Here is a 19799-nt window from a genome sequence, read left to right on the forward strand (position 1 = left end):
ATTTTTCTTATACAAGGTTTTGTATTTTAAAACCATCCACCTGATTTTTACTTTCCTAGTCACATGATACCATGTTGCTGTATCTTAACTTGATTATCAGCTATTGGGTTGTTAACCATTTTGGCTTCCTTTTCTCTCTCTTTTTAAAACTTTTAAGGGGCACCTGGGTGGCTCAGTGGTTGAGCGTTTGCCTTTGGCTCAGGGAGTTATCCCGTGGTCCTGAGATCCAGGCCTGCATCGGGCTCCCCACAGGGAGCCTGCTTCTCCCTCTATGTCTCTGCCTCTTTCTCTGTGTGTATCTTTTATGAACAAATAAATAAAATCTTAAAAAAACTTTAAAATCACATATAGTATAAATACTTATATACAGATTAGACAATTTATTTGGGGTTTAATTGAAAAGTTCATCTGAAGTTGAATAATACAAATTATAACATATTCCCAGATTTTCCTTTAGAGGAAATGAACAAATTATTTGGCAACATATGTGTATATACCTCTTCACCTTTTCATATCCACTATTTCATGAAAGCTTAAGCTTTTTTTGTTTTAATGCTTAAAAGTAGATTAGATTTGTGGCTTTTTAACCATCCTCAGGGTGATGCATTTTTTTCTAAAGGATAATTTTCTGTGTTACCATTATCTGGAATAATGGTAAATAGGCAGGAAATGAGATACCGTTCACAGCATATTGTCAACCTCAGTGATTCTCCACCTTGGCTGCATGTTGTAATCAACTTGGGGGGTGCTTTTAATGACCCTGATGCTCCATTTCCACTTTAATCATAGTCCTTAGGAGGGAACTCTGCCTTCAGTACATTTTAAAGATTCTTGGGGTTCTTTTGAAAAATTTTATTTGTTTATTTGAGAGCTCACACAAGCAGGGGAATTGACGACAAAGGAAGGGGGATAAGCAGGCTCTTCACTGAGCAGGGAGCCTGATGCAGAGCTCGATTACAGGACCCTGGGACCTTGGGATCATGACCTGAGCTTAAGGCAGACACTTAGCTGACTGAGCCACCCAGGCACCCCCGTTTTAAAGGTTCTTAAGTGATTCCGTTGGGTAGCCAGGTTTGGGAAGCCCTGAACTTACCTGGTAGTGCAGTTGCATCTGGGAGCAATCCTGGAGCTGGAGGAGAGAAGTAGCCTTAACTCTATCAACTGGGGCAGTCAGAATTAGGTAGTGTTTCTTGCCTTACTGGGATCTGTTCTGCTGAAGCAAACCCTACCTGGACCCTGAATCTCCTCTTACTGCCTGCATCCTTGCCTATCTTGTCTCTGCATGTGGGAATGACACACAAGACAGGTTTTCTTCCCTATACTGGTCCCTCCTTACACTGTCATCAGTGTCACTGGTACACATCTGATTGCTTGCCTGCTCTTCTCTGATCCTTTTCCCTGCAGAGCTAAGTTTGCTTCCTGACTCTCCAAACCCTGGCTGAGGTTGTACAAAGGATACCTGATATTTTGGTGATATTTTTATATTAACAGGGAGTCACAACAATCATACTTTAGCCCAGTATTTTTAGGGCATCCCTTGCTTACTGGAGGGAGCTGTGTGACAAATACCAATGCTGTTGGCCAGGGGATGAGGACTTGCTAGAGGACCCTGGCTAGGTTGGCCTCCCCATAGCTTTAATGAGAAAGACATTTTCTGGCCTCAGCAAACACACTCCTGCTCGGATTCCTTTGCCACAATTAAATGCAAGTGAAATACAGCAGTTTTTGCTGTACTTAATAGGACTAACTCCCTGAGCAGGGAAAAAAGAGCTCATTTTCATTTATTAGGCTTTTTATTTTTTTACTTTTATTTTACAACAGCTGCAAACTAAGTCTGTCTCATCCGTCATGATAATAAGTACAATGATAAAAATAACTAACTTTCATTGGATTCTTTTTACATCACCAATAAGTCTTCTACAAGTTTTAGATCTCATTTGCTGCTGTAACAACCTACAAAATAATTCCTATATACTTAGGACCGTTTTTCAGACAAAGAAACAGTGGGTGAGATAAACTTCCTTGGCCAAGGTTACATATTTGATAAATGACAGAGGTAAGAGGATCTAAGCTAGGAGTGATGAGTTCCCAGAGCCTGAGCTATTCACCATGGTCTTGTGAAAACTGGACTTAAAAAAATAGGCAAGACCCTCAAAAAACCTACTGTCCAATTCCGCTTATATCCTTCTATGTTCTCACTGTTGTCTTCACCATTCTTTCTCAAGAGCCTTCTACCTATGGAATGTCCCCCAACTGTGATAACCACGTGTCTCTCCAAATGTCTTTCCTTAGGTCAGATATTTTTGCTATCTCCTTCAAGGTGAACAGCCACTCAAGATCCAAACCTTAGTTCAAATGTCAGATGATTCTGTGTGAACCTTTCACTGAGCTCCCATATTGGTTGTTTGCTCTTTTCTCTGTGTTCCTATAGCACATAGTAAATACCACAATCATAGCATTCACCACTGACTAGCTGATAACTTTTTTTTTTAAAGATTTTATTTATTCATTCATGAGAGACAGAAAGAGAGAGAGAGAGGGAGGCAGAGACGCAGGCAGAGGGAGAAGCAGGCTCCCTGCAAGGAGTCCGATGTGGGACTTGATCCCAGACCCCAAGATTACGACCTGAGCTGAAGGCAGACACTCAACTGCTGTGTCACCAAGGCATCCCAGCTGATAACTTTTGAGGATTTAATGAATGTCTGTAAGACTCAGTTTCCTCATCTACAAAAATAAAGTTAATCAGTTATCCCATTTCAATCTTGTGAGGATGATAGGGCATAATGAATTTAAGATGCTTAACAGTATGCTGTATAGTAGTAAGCATTTTAAAAAACATTAACTATTTTTTATTATTACGTCTTATCATAGTACAATTTCCTAAAAAACCTATATCCTCATTTTACATGGTTACTTTCTATAAGGATGGGCACAGTGACATATGTTTTGTATTTCCATATTATGCAAGTGCTCAGCACACAGTGGAAACTTAGGAGCTCTTATAAGTTACCTAACTCCTCCATCTCAGTAATGAAGACTCTATAGGGTTGTATGCGGATTAAGAGTGTTAAACTGATTAGCTTGGAAATCCCTTAATAAATGCCAGCAACTGTCATTATGTAATAAGTTTAGATAAATGCATGGATGAATTCAGGAGGGAGTAAAGCTCTTTCATGTTGCTGATTTCTATTTATTATCTGAGATGATGGCAAATCACAGCTGTCTGTGTCAGCTGTCTCCTAAACCTCACTGTGTAATGGAATATGACGAGTCTTGAGACTTTGTCTTATTAATGTGCAACTGAACTGTTTCCTGCTATTGTCCAGGGAGTAAATATTATATTGATCAGTGAGAGACCTGGAAAGTCTTACTTAATGTCTCTGACAATAAGATAAACACTTTGAATAGATCCTTACTATTCTGCCTTGGACTTCATTTGTTCGAAGGTGTAGGGCATAATGGTGACGGAAGAAATAAGATACCTTCCTGTAAATTCTACTAAATCCATCTACTGTAGATGCCAAGATGATTTGAATAGGGACCCTGGCAATTTTCATTATAAGTAGGACCTACAAATCCTGGAGCAGCAGAGGTTAGAGAGGGAAATAAAAGGATATTCATTTAGTTTGGAATGGAGACAACCATAACAAAATCTTGTCTTCTGGAATAACTCCCCCCATAGTATGGACATTCTTTTTCTTAATCAGGCTTAAAAGAGCAATCTTTACTTGCTGGATCTTCTCCAGCTTTCATTCCCTTTTCAGCAGAGCGATTTCTTTTTTGTTTCGGCAGTTGTTGCCTTTAAAGAAAGAAAATATGATTAAAAAATTGCTACTGAAGACATACTTGCAAATCTTGCTTCGTTTGCAGAGAATATTCCATGTCAGGAATATAGCAGATCTTCAGTTTAGTGATTATCAGCTGCTTTGATGTAGTTTAAAAAGTGAATATATGAATTTCTAATTTAAAATGTCTTTCATTGTTAAATTTAAATAATACATTATGAAATGTCTTGTTAATTACCTGTTACTTTACTTGATTAATTATGCATTTTCCCATTTCTGTCCCTATATCATTAATCTTTACATCAACCTAACAGTCATTTGCCTTCAGAGATTACCCTTTGCAGGTTTACTGGTAGCTTTAGGTGCTGATAGAACTTATGTTCTTCTAATAAAATCACTTTTATTTGACAGACAAATTCTTTTCTCCAACCATGTCAAGCTATCATGTCTCCCATTACTTTTGATAATAAACTTGTCAAAAAATAAATTTAAATTGCACAATTGAATTAGCTACTAATTTCCCAATTCCTCAAATTCAAATTTCCATCCTAACAAACAAAGCAAAACTAATATAACATTTTTTGTCTATATTGGTTGATCCAGCAAAACTTATGTTGACATTTAAACAGTGAGCAACCCTAAGTAGTATGTTTATAAAAATTAATAGTTATAAATTTTAAGGAAAGTGGGACTTTCAGAGTGTGATCCATACTAAAAAAATAAATGAATGAATAAAAAAGAAGAAGTATTTAATAGAAACTATCATTTGAGGGCCCAGGTGTAGAATTTAGCAAAAGGAGTCTTCAGTGGATCTATGATAAGTATATGTTCAAAGAACTAAAGGACTCTATGCTTTAAAGAATTGAAGGAAAGTATTTGAATGACATATCACCAAATAGAGAGTATGAACAAAGAGGAAGAAATTATATAAAAAAATGGAAATTTACTAGAGGGACTCAGAAGTAGACTTGAGATGGCAGAAGAAAGAATTAGTGAACTTGAAGCTTATGACTAGGAATAATTAATGAAAAACAAGAAAAACGAAGAGCAATGAACAGAGCCACAGATGCTCTGGTATAGCATCAAGCGTATCAATATATAGGAGCTCCAGAAGAAGACGGAAAACACAGGAAAATATTTTAGAAACTAATGACCAAACTTTCCAAGTTTTATGAACGATATCAATGTGTATATCTAGGAATCATAACAAACTCCAAATCAAATAAATACAAAGAGATCCAGGCCTGGACACGTGATGATCAAACTTTTGAAAGACAAAAACAAGGGTAAAATTTTGAAAATGAACTAACAGAAAAACAAAGACATTTAATAGAGACAAAGGCCTATCAGGAAGATAAAAAATTTAAAAACATATAGACCCCTAGCAACAGGAAGGAAACCTAATAAAATTGAAATGAGATAGAGAATTCAACAAGAATTGGTTCAAACTTCTACCCTTAACAATTCATAGAATAATGAGACAAAACCAGCAAGAACATGAAGACTTGAATAACACTATCAACTAACTTGAAGTAAGTGAAATTTGTAGAACACTCCATCACAAAACACTGAAACACATATTATTTTCAAGTGCAGATGGAGCATTTTCAGGATAGACCATATGCTAGTCCCATACAACAGATTCAATAAACTTAAAAAAGTCCAAGTCATACAACCTGTTCTCTCACCATAACAAAATTAAGATAGAAGTCAACAATTAAAAAATTGGAGACATCCTCAAATATTAAATATTGAACAAAATACTTCCCTTTTTTGAAAGGTGAAAGTTTTTTTTTTTTTAAGATTTTATTTATTCATGACAGACACAGAGAGAGAGAGAGAGAGAGAGAGAGGCACGGAGGGAGAAGCAGGCCCCATGCAGGGAGCCGGACACGGGACTCGATCCCAGGTCTCCAGGATCACAACCCGGGCCGAAGGCAGCACTAAACTGCTGAGTCACTGGGGCTGCTGTGAACAGAATACTTCTAAAATAACCTATGAGTCACAAAAAAATCACAAGGGAAATTTTAAAATATTTTGAAATGACTGAAAATACGGCATATATAAATTTGTGAGATTTAACTAACACAGTGATAAAGGAAATTTGTAGCTTCAAGTGCCTACAATATTATAATAAAAGGAAATTGCAAATTAATAATCTAAGCTTCAAGGGCACCTGGGTGGCTCAGTGGTTGAGCATCTGCTTTTGGCTCAGGTCATGATCCTGGGGTCCTGGGATCGAGTCCTGCATCAGACATCAGACTCCCCACAGAGAGCCTGCTTCTCCCTCTGCCAAGTCTCCACCTCTCTCTGTCTCTTGTGAATAAATATATGAAACCTTTAAAAAATAATCTAAGCCTCATCATAAAATACTAGAAAAGGCGCAAACAAAAATGAAAATGTGGAGGAAAATAATAAAAATTGCAGTGGAAATCAATGAAATGGTAAATAGGAAAACAGTTGAGAAAACCAATAAAATAATAGAGAAAATACATAAAATCAAAGAGTGGTTCTTTGAAAAAAATCAACACAATGGACAAATCTTTAGCTAGACTGGCAAAGAAAAAAGAGAAAAGATACCCATTGTCAAAATCAGAAATAAAAGGGAGGACATCATTACCAATCCTACAGAAGCAAGCATTGTAAAGAAATACTTTGAACTATTTTTTGTCAACATTGGACAATTTGATGAAACAAATACCTAGAAAGATACACATCCATAACTGACTAAAAAAAAAAAATAGAAAATCTGAATGGCCAATAATTAAAAAATAGAATTAGCAATTTGAAATCTTCACATAGAGGAAAACCCAGGCCCACATGGCTTCCTTGGTGCATATTCAGATATTTAAGGAAGAAGTAATACTATTCTTTTATTCTTCAGAATTTGGAGGAGGAAAAACCATTTTCTATCTAATTCTTTGATTCCAATATCATTGTCATTTCAAAGCCAGACAAGATACCACAAGAAAATTAGATCAATATCCTTCATAAACATAGATTTATGTTTACATGAATTATGTTTACATGAATTTATTCATGAAACATGAGTAAATAAAATCTTAAGCAAAAAACATAAACAAAATAGCAAACCAAATCAATGTTTAAATTGACCAACATGTGTAAATTAATAGGTTTGTCATTTTAACAAAACAAAATTAGTGTAATATTAAAAAATCAATTAATGTCATGCACCAAATTAAGAGAATAAAGGGGAAAACATATGATCATCATAAAAGATGCAAAAATGATTCAAAATCCAATATCCATTTCTTATTTAAAAACAAAAGTGAAAACAAAAAACTTTCAACAAAAAGGAATAAAATGCAATTTTCTCAGTCTATTAAAAGGCATTTACAAAAAATGTACAGCTAATACTATGCTAAATGTCTCTTTCCTTTTGTGCCTGGTTATTTCTTTTAAGGTATATGGAAAGTGACTCATAAAATGGTGTTTGAAATCAAGAAGATAATTCTTTAGAAGCAATGACTCCAATTTATGAGTTTCATCATGTTGTTTAGAGAGTTTCCACAGAAGGGAAATAATATTAAGAATTTGCTGCATAACCTGCAGAGGTTCTCACTCTCTACCATTTCCAATAGAAGCAGCTAGTTGTGGAGGCACAGCTTCAATCCAGCATTCAATCAGCAATGGAATTATTATCTCAATAAATCCTTTCAAGTTTTCAGTAGATGAGAGGCCTTCATCCACACTGCCTAGTCCTCCAACCAGGTACCGTAGCCTGAACTGTGAACTGACATTTGACTGTGAACCCCCATTTTCATAAACCTGGATGTGCTGCTGGTCGTTGGCATGTTCCTTCCAGTTGATAAAAATGGGAGTTGCTAGTGGCATGGGGATTTTCTTTTTGTTCCTGAAGTCCTTCACTTTCTCTCAACCTACTGGATCCATCTGCCAAGGCCTGAAGGAATTTACTGAGTCTCACTAAGACTTTCAGCCTCCATTGCTGAGAAGTGAGTCTCCGATTAGGATTTACAGAAAGTATCCAAGACTGGGATCTGTCTCTATTTATTAGTCCTTTAGACAGCTGCTGATGAGAAATAAGTTCTACAAAATTCTTAAGCAATATACTGCTACGGCCAGTAAATAAGGATGGGTACTGTTCCAGCAGAATGTCCAAAACTTTTAAAGAGTCCTCCTGAATTCCTTCAGTAATGTGAGTCATGGCACTAGAGAGATGGGCACTTACCAAAGGAAAAAATGGAGAAATTTGTTCGGCTTGTATTTTGGGGGCCAGGAATTGAAGAAGTTGAACGTACATTAGCATCTTTATCTGTAAACACAGCAGTCACTTCACTTAATATGTTTGAAAGATGTGCATCAATTATAAATGGGTACTGAGACAAAAGGTCTTTAAGTCCAAGAAGAGCACTTTGTTTAACCCCAGCATTGTAGTGATGCATCTGTGACAGCAAATCCTTTATGTTTTCTATTGTTTGTTGGAAGATAAATGATGAGAGAGTGATATTGCTCCCTTTCATAGAGAACAAGTCAAGATATTCAATCTCATTACTACTCACCATTGTATAGGACATTCTGACCACTTGCAGTAAGGCCAAAATTAAATTTAAATAAGATAAATAAAGAGACTCCTGAGTGGAGCAGTCAATTAATGTCTGACTCTTGATTTCAGTGGGGCTCATGATGTCAGGGTAGTGAGATTGAGCCTGTGTCAGAATCCAAGCTCAGTGTGGAATCTGCTTGAGATTTTCTCTGTCTTCCTCTGCCCTTCCTCACTGCTCGTAAACTCTCTATCTCTATCAGTAAATAAATGAAACCTTTTAAATTAATTAAAGGCATCCAGATTAATAGAAAAGTAAATCGCCTTTATTGGCAGATGATGTGATCCCATATGAAGGAAATCCTAAGCAGTCCACAAAAATACTGTTAAAACTAATAAAAATATTCAGCAATACCAGATAATATCAATAAGCATAGACAATTGCATATCTACAGACTATCAATGCATTTTCTGAAAATGAAAATAAACTTCATTCACAAAGAAATTAAGTATGTAAGAGTAAATTTAACAAAAGAAGTATAATGCCTATACATCAGAATTTCAAAGCAAAGCTGACAGAACATGTTAGCGAGAAAAATTCATAAAGATTTAAATAAATAGACATCTCATGGTCATGGATGGGAAGACTCAGAATTGTTAATATGGCAGTTCTCGCCAACTTTATCAGTAGATTCAAAAAATCCTATCAGTATCCCTCTAGGATCTTTGCAAAAAGGTAAGCTGATCCAGAAATTTATGTGGGAATTTCCAACATCCAAAATAACCAAATGATTTTGAAACAGAAGAATAAAGTTGGAGAACTTAATATGTCCTGACTTTAGAACTTAATATGAAACTACAGTAATCAAAACAATGTGATGTATAAAGACAGATCATTGATTTTACTTACTAAAAGAAGTCAGACACAAAAGGCTTTTATCTGCATGATTTTATTTGTATTGCATTCTAGAAAACTTGAAGGATGAAAATCAGAGTGGAGGCTACCAGAACTGGGGTAGTAAAAGGACACTGATGACAAAGAGACGCACGTACTTACTAGGGTGATGGAAATGTATACTATGATATTTGACATGTTTAACCTGAACTATGAGCATTTACAAAAACTCAACAAGCCACACACTTAAAAAAGGGGTGACTTTTATTGTATATGAAAATTATCTCAACAAATTCAACTTTAAAATTAAAGAAAGAACATCTTGAATGTATTTATAATAACATATTAGTAAATACTGCCAATTTAGTTAAAAGAACATGAACTTTTGAATCAATGAACCATGATGTTTGTGAACTTAGGCTTTGCCACTTAGCAGCTGAAAACTTACTTTCTTTTCACTAAAATACAATGGCAATGTTTACCATGTAATACGTATTACAATTTTCTCAGTTATCAGAAATGATATATTTAGAAAAGTTATGTAACTGCCACATAATCTTGTATTAATTCTATTCTTCCTATATCTAAAAATATTGAAAATATCAACTGAAAGTTGAGGGTTTCTCTTTGTTTTTGTCTTTTCTGTCTTTGCCATTTCAGAGATGCAAGACTTTAATGAAGTGCATTTCCCTTCCCTTTGCCCATCCTGTCAAACCAAACTTTATTCTCTAGCACAGGGACTTTAGTTACCTACATTAGACCATCTGACTTGTCATCACGAACAGAGAAAGAGCTGTCTCCCATGCTCAGAATGGGCCATCGTTTCTTGTGTTTCTCTGTTGTCTAGTCCAAGCTCAGTTGGGTGTATTGTGGGAAGCTTTTCTTGGTCAATCCAGTTTAGTATATCAGTATCTTTAAAAACCCTTCTCATTAAAATGTACATACATTTAGATAATGTGATTTCTTTTATATATCAAATTATATGTCTTATTTGTTCATATCATAAAGTTAAATCAAGATTTATTTCATTGCTTTGCTAACTATACTCTTGAAGGAATAAGATTTTCTGCAGTTAAACATGTGCGCTTCGTGGCACCCTGGAATCATATTTTTTTACCAAGCTCATCATGTTAATGTATTTGATAGTGATAATAAAAGTGTAGGACTTATTTCAGAACTTGTTTTATTGCAGCTGACCAGTATTTGTTAAAAGTTTTGAGGACAAAAAGAAGGAAATAACTACATATATGATACAGATGATGAATTTATTTGTTTTGATATGATGGATTTAAATGAGGAAAATTATATTTAAAAATGTTAAAGGATTATGAGAATGCCTGATTACAAACTTTTAAATAATTGTATTTAGGGATTAAGCATAAATCATTTACTTAGATCATGTCAGTAATCCTAAAATGTTAGAGAATAGCACTCTGAAATTCTACTTAAAATGGAATTATTCTGAATTAAGTATTTCAAGGTATTTCAAGGTATCATAAACTTGGCTAATTCTAAGAATTGTGTCTATAGTTTGTCTTGTAGTAAAGAATGTCTCCAGAATTGGTTTCTAAGATGAAAAATTTTCCTTACAAGATATATAGGAGTTCCACTCTAGTTGATGAACTAGACCCTGAAAGAAAAGCAGTGTAATGAAAGCTGAGAGGTTAAGTATGAGAGTAATTGAGAATACGCTAAGCCAGAAGACAGTGGCATGATATATTCAAATTGTTGAATGTGAAATGTTTGCAGCTCAGAATACTCTATCCAACTAGGCTGTTATTCAGAATAGGAGAGATAAAGACTTTCCTAGACAAACAAAAGCTAAAGGAATTCATGCCCAGTAAACTAGCCCTGCAAGGGATATTAAAGGGGACTCTTGAGTGGAGAGAAGTGGAAAGGATAGATCAAAAGTGACAGTGTAGAGGTAGAAAACACAAAAGCAGTAAAAATGAATATTTCTGTAAAAAAATTAGTCAAAGAATGCACAAAATAAAAGGATGTAAAATATAACAACATATACCCAAATGTGGAGAGGACAGAAGCAAAGAATGGGTTCAAACTTAAATAACTATCAACTTAATATAGACTGCTATTTGCAAAAGAGTTTATATACAAACTTATGGTAACCATATATCAAAAATCACCAGTAATATGTGAGGAATAAAGAGAAAGAAATAGCAAAGATATCACTAAAAAAATCAGCAAACCATGAAAGATAAAAAAGGATGAGAGAAAATCTTCAGAAATAATCATAAAAGAAGTAATAAAATGACAATAAATTAATATCTATCAATAATCATTTTAGTTTTTTAAAGATTTACTTATTTGAGAGGGAGAAAGAGAGAAAGTAGCAGGGGGGAGGGGCAGGCAGAGGGAGAAGCTGACTCTCTGCTGAGCACAGAGCCTGACCTGGGGCTCAATCGCAGAGCCTTGAGATCATGACCTGAGCTAAAGTTAAGAGTTGGATACTCAAGCAGTTACTTGAATACTACTCAAGCTACTCAGGTGCCCCATCAATAATTATTTTAAATGTAAATGGACTAAGTGCTCCAATCAAAAGACATAAGGTAACAGAATGGATTAAAAAAACCCACAAGACCCATCTATATGCTGCCTACAAGAGAGTCATTCAGATCCAAAGACACTTGTAGATTGAAAATAAGGGGATTGAAAAATATCTGTCATGCAAATAGATGTCAAAAGAAAGCCAAAATAGCAATACTAATATCAGACAAAACAGACTTTAAGATAAAGACTATAACAAGAGACAAAGAAGGACACTATATAGTCACAAAGGGTACAATCCAACAAGAAGATATAACAAATGTCAACATGCATGCACTCAACATAGCAGGGCCCAAATACATAAAACAATTCATGACAAACATAAAGGAACTCTTTGATAATAGTACAATAATAGTACGGGACTTCAACACCCTACTTCCATCAGTGGACAGATCATCTAAACAGAAAATCAATAAGGAAACAATGGATTTGAATGACATGCTGGAATAGACGGATTTAAGAGATAATTTTAAAACCTTCCATTCTAAACCAGCAGAATACACATTATTTTCAAGTGCACATGGAACATTCTCTAGAATAGATCATACATTAGCCCATAAAATAATCCTCTGCAAATTCAAGAAGATTGAAGTTCTTTTTTTTAAGATTGATTGATTGATTGATTGATTTATGAGAAACACACAGAGAAAGAGGCAGAGACACAGGCAGAGGGAGAAGCAGGCTCCATGCAAGGAGCCTGATGTGGGACTCGATCCCCGGTCTCCAGGATCACACCCTGGGCTGCAGGTGGCACTAAACCGCTGTGCCATCAGGGCTGCCCAGAAGATTGAAGTCCTATCATGCATCTTTTTTTTTTTTTTAAGATTTTATTTATTCATGAGACAAAGAGAGGCAGAGACACAGGCAGAGGGAGAAGCAGGCTCCGTGCAGGGGGCCTGATGTGGGTCTCGATCCCGGGACTCCAGAATCATGCCCTGGGCCGAAGGCAGGCACTCAACTGCTGAGCCACCCAGGGATCCCCTCATGCATCTTTTCTGACCACAACCATATGATATCAGAAATAAACCCAAAGAAAAATTAGAAAGACCACAAATACATGGAGGTTAAATAATGTGCTACTAAACAATAAGTGGGTCAACTAGGAAACAAAAGAAGAAACAAAAAGTACATAGAAACAAATGAAAATGAAAACACAGCAGTCCAGAACCTTTGAGATGCAACAAAAGTAGTCATAAGAAGGAAATATATACCAATACAGGCCTACCTTAAGAAGCAAGAAAAATCTCAAATACACAACCTAACCTTACACCCAAAGGAGCAAGAGAAAGAACAACAAACCAACCCTAAAACCAGAAGAAAGAAAGAAATTATAAAGATTAAAGTAGAAATCAATGATACACTAAAAAACCAATAGAGCAGATCAATGAAAGCAGGAGCTGGTTCTTTGAAAAAATAAAAACTGATAAACCTCTAGCCTGACTTATCATGACAAAAAAAAAAAGTTTTCAAATAAAATCACAAATGAAAGAAGAGGAATAACAATCAACATAACAAAAATACAATCAACTATAAGAAACTATTATGAAATATTATATGCCAACGGTTGACAGCCTAGAAGAAATAAATAAATTCCTAGAAACATATATCCTACCAAAACTGAAGTAGGAAGAAATAGAAAATTTGAACAGACTGATAACCAACAAAGAAATTGAGTCAGCAATCAAAAACTCCCAACAAACAAAAGTCCAGGACCAGACGCCTTTACATGTGAATTCTACCAAACTCAAAAGAAGAGTTAATAGTTCTAATAATGGCAATTAGACAACAAAAAGAAAAAAAAAAAAAGAAATAAATGGCAATTTAAATCAGTAAGGAAGGAGTAAAGTTTTCACTATTTTCCATTGACATGATACTAAATATGGAGAACTTAAAAGACTCTACCAAAAAACTGCTAGAACTAATACACGAATTCAGTAAAGTCACGGGATATAAAAATCTGTTGCATTTCCATACATCAATAATGAAGCAGCAGAAAGAGAAATTAGGGAATTAATCCCATTTACAGCTGCACCAAAAACAGTAAGATACCTAGGAATAAACCTAACTAAAGAAATGAAAGATCTGTACTCTGAAAACTATGAAATTTGATGGAAGAAATTGAAGACAACACAAAGAAATAGAAAAACTTTCCATGCTCATGGATTGGAAGGACAAATATCATGTAAATATCTATAATCTCCAAAGCAATCTACACTTTTAATGCAGTCCCTATCAAATGCCAATGCCATTTATCACAGAACTAGAACAATTCTAAAATTGGAACCACAAAAGACGCCAAATAGCCAAAGCAATTTTGAAAAAGAAAAGCAAAACTGGAAGCTTTACAATTCCATTCTTCAAGTTATATTACAAAGCTTTAGTATGAAAACAATATATATGGCACAAAAATAGACATATAGATCAATAGAACAAAATAGAAAACCCAGAAATAAACCTACAACTGTATGATCAGTCTTCAACAAAGCAGGAAAGAATATTCAATGGAAAAAGGACAATCTCTTTAACAAATGGTGTTTGGAAAACTGGACGGCAACATTGCAAAAGAAATAAACTGGACCACTTTCTTACATCATACACAAAAATAAATTCAGAATGGATTAAAGAAGTAAATGTGAGTCCTAAATTACTATAACAATCCTATTAACACTGCTGTAACCTCTTTGACATTGACCATAGTAACTTCTTTTTAGATAAGCCTCCTTAGGCAAGGGAAAAAAAACCAAAAATAAACTATTGGGACTTCATCAAAATAAAAAGCTTCTCTACAGCAAAGGAAACAATCAACAAAATTAAAAGGCAACCTATGGAATGGGAAAAGATATATGCAAATGACATATCCAATAAAAGGTTAGTATCCAACATGTAACTTAACAAAACTCAACACCCAAAAAATAATCCAATTAGAAAATGGGCAGAAGACATGAACAGACATTTCTCCAAAGATGACATCTAGATAGCAAACAGACACTTGAGAAGATGCTCAACATCATCATGGAAATTCAAATTAAAACCACAATGAGAGGGGCACCTGTGTGGCTCAGTGGTTGAGTGTTTGCCTTTGGCTCAGGTCATGATCCCAGGGTCCTGGGATTGAGTCCTGCCTCAGTCTCCCTGCAGGAACCCTGCTTCCCTCTCTGCCTGTGTCTCTCTTCTCTCTGTATGTCTCATGAAAAAGAAATAAATTTAAAAAGTCTTTAAAAATAAAAATAAAACCACAATGAGATATCACCTCAAACCTCTCAGAATAGCTAGAATAAAAATGACAAGTAAGAACAAATATTCGTGAGGATGTGGAGAAAAGGGTACCCTCATGCACTGTTGGTGGGAATGCAAACTAGTGCATCCACTATGGAAGACAATGTGGAGGTTCCTCAACATGTTAAAAATGGAGCTACCAAAAAGAAAAAAAAATATGGAGCTACCCTATGACCCAGCAATTGCACAACTATTTACCCAAAGAATACAAAAACACTAATTCAAAGGATTACATGCCCTATGTCCGTAGCAGCATTATTTACAATAGCTAAGTTATGAAATTAGCCCAAGGGTTTATTGATTAATGAATCAACAAAGAAGATGTGGCATATGTATATAGTGGAATATTAGTCAGCCATGAAAAATAATGAAATCTTGCCATTTGCAACGACATAGATAGAGCTAGAGGGTATTATAGTAAGTGAAATAAATCAGTCAGAGAACGACAAATACCATAAGATTTCATTCATATGTGGAATTTAAAAAACAAAACAAACAGGCAAAGGGAAAAGAAGAGAGAGACAAATTAAGAAATAGACTCTTAACTGTAGCCAACAAACAGATGATTCCCGATATGGGGCTCCATTTCAGGACCCTGGGATCATGATCTGAGCCCAAGGCAGATGCTTAGGAGACTGAGCCTCCCTGGTGCACCAGGTGTTATTTATGTTTTCAAATTGATTTTTTTTATTAGTTTCATTAGTTTCATGATTTTTTTTATTTTTTCAAAATGCTGCTAATTAAAACCTTAAATAATTCTTTAGCATCTTTGAACTATTTAAAGCACTCTGATAGAAATAACATTTTGATGTATTCTCATTCCCCTTTAGGAGAGAGAACAAAGGGTTAAATTATCACAAATTTTTAGAAAAGAAAGGTGTTGTATTCCTTTTATTCCTCAGTTTTTATGTGAATTTGATAAGGAAACATACTAAGGCTTTCATAACTAAGCCATTACCATTCCATGATGGTAAATGCACTGAGGCTTATCTAACTGCCACCTTTGCTGCCCCACTGAGTGTGAGCAGACTAAACAGCCCTTGCTCTGTAGCTGAGGTGCTTCCTTTCCTCACCGTTATATGCATGTCAGAATGGCCGTGTTCATTTTAAGCGAACACACACGCTGACTTAACAGTGATAACTCTTTAACTTTCAAGGCATTTTCACATGCATGTTACTTATTTTTATCCAGTGTAGTAGCATTGGAAAAGGGATCCCAGGCTAGATTACTGTCATAGGACTATATGCTGATGTCAGAATTAGCAACTACCTATCACCTGAAGAAGTCTACCAATCATTTCTGGTTAAGGAACATTTCCTAAAATAGAAAATAAACAAGAATTTAAGTTATTGTGTGGTGGAAGGTAGTGAAATCTGGCATAATCCAACCTAAGTGTGAATCACTAGTTTCCTTATCTGTAAAATGGGGCTAATATACCTATTCAACGTAGTAGGAAGGATTAAATGATACAGTCCATATTTGGCACAATTAGCATATGACCTAGCCCATGGGAGAACCTCAGTAAATAGCAGTGTATAATGAAAATAATGATCTGTGGTTGTAGTAAAGCTCTCATTAATTGAAGTGTGTGGTACCATTGTTGGTGGCTGCTGAACTTGAGTAACGGCTTATTTTGAAGATACTATCTTTCTGTAAGGATGCTCATCCATTTGAAAGTATTCTACTTTGTGTCAGGCACGATTCTAGGTGCTGGAGATGCAGGACTGAGAAAGAGCCTCTGCTCGCATGCAGCTGACCATGTAGATGGGCCTCTAGCATGTGTATCCTGGACTGCTTCTACAACTTTTCTTCCACCAAATGATTGTAGCTTTATCAGAACCTCAGTGATGGAATTCATTCAGCACTAAGTGTTTGTTGACAAGAGGATGGACAGATTAAAACTTGGCTTTGGTGAGGATGCCTGCCAATCAGTGTCAGGGGCCCAGAGTCTGCATGCTGTGGACTTAAACTCAGTTGGGAGCAATCACCTAATGGTTAATATTGGCATTATGCTCTCATCATACCTGGGGCAAAAAGCTCTTAATGCATCTTGTCTCTTCTCTCCAAAAGGAAGAGTTCATCATATTGCTGCCATGTTACTAAATTGAGAACTTCGAGTGGAGCCCATCACCAGGTGTTAGTTAAGAGACCTTTATTTTCCATCTAGTATATGTTTTTAAGTCCTTTAGATTTATTTTTCCCTCTTTGGGCCTTCTGTTTCTAGCACCCCAGACCCACACTGAGTGTGAGATTTGCTTTGTGAAAACACATTCACATTCTTGCCAGGCAAATCTTCAGATTCTTATGTTGACCTTGGTTTTGTCTTAGGCTTTAGTAACCTTTTTTTATGGGGAAGATATTTCTCCCTCTCATCTGTACATTTGTTTTCCTTCTTAGAGATTCCTCCCTGTAGATTTCCTGGCCTGGAGCTGCTGTGGATACTTCTGAAGCATGCTCCCTAGCATCAAGGAGTCAGCCTCACAGAAATCTGCTTTAAAGAGCACGGTCATAGATTAGGCCTGAGTAGAGGTTCACCTGGGCCTTTGGACACAGGCTGCTGCAGCTTAACTTTGACCTGCTGCCTAGCCTGGAATTGTTGATGGAGCAGATTGACTCTTTTAAGCATGATGGGTGAGCAATGTATTGCTTTCAAACTGCGTGCCTGCTGCCCATGTGAAGTACTGCTGAGACTCCATCATTACTTTACTAGGTCTGAGTCTTGGCATTGACTATCTATGGTCCATTGCTCCTGATTCCACTCTCTGCTTGGAGTCTGGGGGTCAGGATTAACCCTGGACTCATATGGCTAATCTTCATGGTTTCAAGTTTAGGTACTAAAATTCTCACTTTGGATTTGGTTTTCCAATTCCCACAGTGCAGAAAGTATTTGAGGAGAATGTGGCTTGAGTGCCCTCTGTTCAATCTCAACTATTTATTTAGATGTTCCAGCTGGAGGACATAGTTACTAGTTTTCTCATGGCTACAGCCATTGACCTCCCATGTTGAATAGTCTCCTCTGCAATGGAGAGCATAGCTTCAGGATTAATGATCAGGAGCTCTAACTGGGGAAGAGGGTGATGTGTAAAAGGTGCATTCACCAACTGGCCCTGGTAGTTCAAGGTGAGGCTGCCAGCCAGTGTGTTCCTGTGTCCATCAGGAAACTGTATGCCTATGGAATTCAGTTATATCCCTTTCCAGAGGCTAATAATCTTCTGGGTGTGTTCATTGTATAAAGGCATAGCTTAAGAACAGCTTAGTAATATGCATAAGATGCCTGTATACCTCAGGACCATTGCTTGTCCTTTGATATCTTAATCCTGTCCTCAATATCAATTTGTAAGTGGCCTGGAAACCTACTTTCTCTAATGGAATGGAAGTCCTTCATTTTATCCACATTTAGAGTAATACTTTCCTTGCTTAAATGTGTAGGATAGGGAGGGCCCTTGCGCCGAGAGACAGCTACATGAAGCCATGCACTGAAATCCTGAATGCGTTTTGCCATAAGCAAGCCTTGCTGCCACTTTAAAGCCCTGAGGGTGTCCTCCTTCTGCCCTAAGAACACAGTATCCTATTGCCCTGAACGTTTGCTCTAGTCTTCCTTACTTAGTCAAGAGAACACTGAATATCAGCACCGAGGAATGCTTGCACATTTGTCTTTCCCTGAGCCCTGACATTAAGAAGTGCTATCAGTTCCAAAGACTAAGGAACATTTGTTAGATTTGACTTTTTTTGTAGCTCTGGCTCCAAAATCTACCTGAGACATCTCTTTACCCGAAATACTAGTAAACCATCATTTTTTTTGAAAACTGTAATACTCATGAGAGGTAGCTGTGTGATTTCTGAGTCATAAATCACTTCCTTTCAAGACAAAACTAGGAAAGTGTCTAAAGGCATTCATGATGATAACCATCTAAATATCCAGGCTGGTAAGGTAAAAAGCGAAAACCCCAAAGTTAATTTCTGTGTTCTCTTGGCTGCCTTCCTTCTTACTGTGCTTCCAGGAAATCAAGGCGTTTCTAGGTGTCAGAAGCCAGCTGGTGGACTGGCTTCTCAGTACTAGAAAGTTAGCATACACTCTAACAGACAGCTTATAAGAATTTGTAAGGAAACCATTCCCACTTAGAGATAATGCATATTTTGCCTTTGTTGATCTATTCTGGTAGAAAACTTTGCATTCCATTAGTAGATTCCATTAGGTTTTAAGATCATAATTAAACTTTTTTTTCCCCCTTTACTTTCGTTTCTTAGGCTTCAAGATAACTTTTAAGTTTGCTTTCCTGGGGCTATATCTCTGGAAGCCCTAGCAGATATCAATCAAATGACTGAGGTATTCATAGATTGCTAATTTTGCTGCAGTTTGGTAAAGAAATAGCCTTTTAGGGGATCCCTGGGTGGCTCAGCAGTTTAGTGCCTACCTTCGGCCCAGGGTGTGATCCTGGAGTCCCGGGATCGAGTCCCGCATCGGGCTCCTTGTGGGGAGCCTGCTTCTCCCTCTGCCTGTGTCTCTGCCTCTCTCTCTCTCTCATGAATAAATAAAATCTTTAAAACAAAAAAGAAAGAAATAGCCCTTTAGCTACTTCTCCAGTCTAGTTACCTCTTGGTCTAATAACAACAATTCTTTTTCTTACCATTTATCATCCATAAATTAACTTGGACATTGGCACTGATCATGGTCCCTTTTAACATGAAGGTTCAGACATCAATTCCATTTGTTCCTTAAGTTCTTCTCGTATTAAGAATGTTTAATTGAGAAGC

At 36.4% G+C, this 19799-nt stretch overlaps 1 protein-coding gene and 1 pseudogene across 13 annotated transcripts in view; one reads left to right on the forward strand and one right to left on the reverse strand.

The window, feature by feature from the left end:
• CHRM3 (cholinergic receptor muscarinic 3) overlaps nt 1-19799 on the forward strand; it is a 504026-nt gene that overhangs the window by 117834 nt on the left and 366393 nt on the right. The gene's annotated exons all lie outside the window — the stretch shown is intronic.
• On the reverse strand, nt 7140-8333 carry LOC121487041 (annotated as a pseudogene).

Source organism: Vulpes lagopus, chromosome 3 (genome assembly GCF_018345385.1).
Source record: "Vulpes lagopus strain Blue_001 chromosome 3, ASM1834538v1, whole genome shotgun sequence".
NCBI lineage: Eukaryota > Metazoa > Chordata > Mammalia > Carnivora > Canidae > Vulpes > Vulpes lagopus.